General features: G+C 61.4%; 1 long non-coding RNA gene across 1 annotated transcript; it reads left to right on the top strand.

The window, feature by feature from the left end:
- The first annotated feature begins 2,792 nt into the window (after positions 1-2,792).
- LOC134163080 (uncharacterized) lies at positions 2,793-3,376 on the top strand. Its single transcript, XR_009964555.1, has 3 exons — positions 2,793-2,859; positions 2,979-3,011; positions 3,334-3,376. It is a non-coding gene; the product is annotated as an uncharacterized LOC134163080 (long non-coding RNA).
- The last annotated feature ends 442 nt before the right edge of the window (positions 3,377-3,818 follow it).

Here is a 3,818-nt window from a genome sequence, read left to right as displayed (position 1 = left end):
GGGAATGAACCAGATCAGGATGGAGCCGAATTGGGTCTGAATGGAGCTGAATGGAATTGGGATGGAGCAGAATTGGGTCCAAATGGAGCCGAACAGGATCGGAATGGGACTGAATTGGATCTGAATGGAGCCGAGTGGGATTGGGATGGGACCGAATTGGGTCATTCCGGAGCTGTGGATCATGCCAGAACACTGGATCCTGTTGGAACACGAACGGATCCTGATGGAGCAGAACCGGATCATGCCGGGATGTTGGATCATTCCGGAGCATTGCATCACGATGGAGCCAAACTGGATCATACTGGATTCCTGGATCATTCTGGAGCCATGGATCATTCCAGAGCTCTGGATCATTCTGGATCCCTGCATCATCCTGGATCCCTGGATCATTCTGGAACCTTGGATCATTCTGGATCCTTGAATCATCCCGGATCCCTGGATCATTCTGGATCCCTGGATCATTCCGGAGCATTGGATCATCCCGGATCCCTGGATCATCCCGGAACACTGGATCGTGCCAGAGCCGCACCAGGCTCTCTGGGAGCATGGAATCACCCCGAAGCACCGGCTTGTGCTGCAGCTCCCCCTCATTCCAGAGCCCTGAATCATCTGGGAGCACTGGATCCCATTGGCATCGCAGCTCCTGGTGCTTGGGAGCAGATCCTATGGGATCCGGATCCGGATGCTCCACACATGGACACGGATCCACGTCCGGATCCAGTTGCGAGGGGGAGCGCTGACACAGACACGAAATTCCATGGGGCTGGAAGAGCGGAACCGGGCTCCAGAAGTGGGGGCTCTGGGGTGGGGGGGAGAGTCACCACTGCCCACCATTGCCCCCCATTTTCTCCATTGACCTTATTGCCCTCCATTACCCCCCTTTACCCGCATTGCCCATTACCCCCAATTACTCCCATTGCCCCTGTTACCCCATTAACCCCCATTATGCCATTGCCCCCCATTGCCCCCATTCCCAACTCACTTCCCACTGCTCCGCACTGGATCCAAAGATGGGGCTGGGGATGCCCCGGTCCCGCCGCACATCCGGTTGCGGCTCCCATTGAGGATCCAGGGACCCCGGGTTCGAGCCCTGAGCTCCCGGGTTCGAGCCCCGGTGTCCCCCCCCACGGAGCAGCGCCCCAAGCACCGAGCGGCGCCGCTCCCGTAGCAGCACCGGGGCCCGGTGCAACAGCGCCCCCAAGCGGGCGGCCAGGACCCGCGCTATGGGGTGTTGGGGGGAGGCATTGAGACCCCCAAGTTATGGGGCGCCCCCTTTGTGCCCCCCAAGTCATGGGGCGGGGTCTGGGGGTCCCCGCTTGTGCCCTCCCCCAAGTTATGGGGCGCCCCCTTTGTGCCCCCCAAGGTATGGGGCAGGCTCTGGAAGCCCCCTATGAAGCCCCCCAAGTTATGGGGTGCCCCCTTTGTCCCCCCCCAAGTTATGGAGCAGGGCCTGGTTCCCCCCTATGGAGCCCCCCTTTGTGCCCCCCAAGGTATGGGGGTCCCCCTTTGTGCCCCCCCCCAAGTTATGAGGCGCCCCCTTTGTGTCCCCCAAGCGATGGGGCGGGGTCTGAGGGTCCCCCTTTGTGCCCTCCCCCAAGTTAGGGGGCTCCCCACCTGTGGAGCTCCCCAAGTTATGGGGCGGGGTCAGGGTCCTCCCTATGGAGCCCCGCCCCACGTGACCCGAGGTGACCTCGCGGGCGAAGAGCCTGCGGGGGTGGGGCAGGAGGCGGTGCTGGGTGATGACCACGTGACGTGGGGGGGGGGAAGGGGGCTGCGGGGGGCGCGCAGGGGCCAGGATCGGGCCCGGGCCCCCTCCCCCCCCACGCCCGCCCCAGTTTGGTCCCGTCCAGTTCCCGCCGCGGGCGGCGCGGGGGGGGAGGGGAGAGGTGGCGGCTTCATGGGAACAGCCGGGGGGGAGGGGGGGAGAAATAGGTGGGAAATGGGGGGAAATTGGAGGGAAATGGGAATGGAAAATGGGGGGAAAAGGAGGGGAAATGGGGAGGAAATGGGAAAAGGGGGGAAATGGTGGGAAATGAGAAATGGGAGGGAAATGGGGGAAATAGGGGTGGCGGAAATTGGGAGTAAATGGGAGGGAAATGGAGATGAAATGGAGGGGAAATGAGGGAAAAAGGAGGGGAATTTGGGAGGAAATGGGGGAAATGGTGGGAAAAGGGGGGAAATGGTGGGAAAAAGGAGAAATGGGGGAATGGCAGGAAATAGGGAGGAAATGGTGGGAAATGGGAGGGAAATGGGAATAGCAGGAATGGGGAGGAAATAGCAGGAAATGGGGGAAATGCAGAGGGAACGGGGGAAATGAGAAAAAAGTGAGGAAATGGGGGTGAGGAAATGGAGTTGTGAAGTTTGATCCCCCAAAGGGCCGCAGTTCGCCCAATGGAGAACCCAGGATCCCCACTGCCCCTCCACTTACCCCCCATTGCCTCTATTAAGCCCACGTTGGCCCCATTGCCCTCCCCGATGGACTACAACTCCCACCATGCCACGCGGCACCCAGAGAGCCCTGTCATGGCGTCGCCCAGCCTGGACTACAACTCCCATGATGCAGTGCGACACCCATACAGCACCATTAAGGCGCCGCCCGGCTTGGACTACAACTCCCGTCGTGCAGCGCGGCGCTCCCAGCGCGCCAATTTCGCCCATCATGGCGGAGCTGGAGCTCCCCTCCGATCCCGACCTGCGCAGGTTGGAGCCCGCGGGACCCCCCAGTGGGGGCTTTTGGGGTCCTGGGGGGGTTGGGGTGCTCCTGACCCCCTCTCTTTGTCTCCCCCCCACCTCCAGGCTGTGCACGGGGCCCTGTGCCCCCATCCGGGAGTACATCATGGGCCACGTGCGGCACCCGCGGTGAGGGGGGCACCCCAACATCTGGGGGGGAGGAACTGCAACATCTGGAGGGACCCCAAACCTCGGATCGGTCCCTAAAATACATGGCGGGGGGAGGGGGTGTGGGGGTGTTCCTATAGGAATGTGAAGAAGATCAAAGGGAACCTGCTGTGGTATCCGCTGCACCCCAAAGTGGGGGGGGAACACCCAAGCTCATTGGGGAGCCTCCAAACCCTTTTGCCTGTTAGGACCCCCCCAAAATTCCATTGGGATCCCAAGAACCCCCCAGCACCCCCCAATTCCCCCTTGTGACCGCCCCCCCCAACCCCTTCACCCAGATCCATGCACAGGAGCCCAAATTCCTTTCAGACCCCTCCAAATCCCATTGGGATCCCCAGGAACCCCCAGTTCCCTCCCATGATCCTCCCCGACCCTCCCCCAACCCCTCCTTTAACCCCCCCTTCCCCCAGGTTTCCTCCTTAACTCGGGGCTCAGGTACCAGCACCTCAAGGAGATTCAGATTTGGGGGGCGGGGTGGGGAGCGTTAGAGGGTTTTGGGGGGGCTCTATGGGGTTTTGGGGGGTCCCACAGGGACCAAAACACCCCCTGCACCCCAAAACCATCCTCCCTGCATCCAAAACCACCCCCTCTGCACTCCAAAACCATCCCCCTCCACCTCAAAACAACCCCCTGCACCCCAAAACCATGCCCCCTGCACACCAAAACACAACCCCTGCACCCTAAAATCACCCCCATGCATCCCAGAAGCCCCACGGCACCCCAAAACCACCCCCTGCACCCCAAAACACACCTCTGCACCCCAAATCTACCCCCACTGCACCCCAAAACACCCCCCTGCACCCCAAAAGCACCCACTGTGCACCCCAGAACAACCCCCCTCTGCACCCCAAAACCACCCTATGGATTCCCCCATGCACTCAAAACCCTCTCAAGGACCCGCCCGAATGCATCCTGCAGCC

Source organism: Pezoporus occidentalis, unplaced genomic scaffold, assembly GCF_034315485.1.
Source record: "Pezoporus occidentalis ecotype Australia unplaced genomic scaffold, CSIRO_AGI_Poc_V1 ctg1996, whole genome shotgun sequence".
NCBI lineage: Eukaryota > Metazoa > Chordata > Aves > Psittaciformes > Psittacidae > Pezoporus > Pezoporus occidentalis.
Note: the sequence above shows the minus strand (reverse complement) of the source record. Positions and strands in the feature narration are given on the sequence as shown.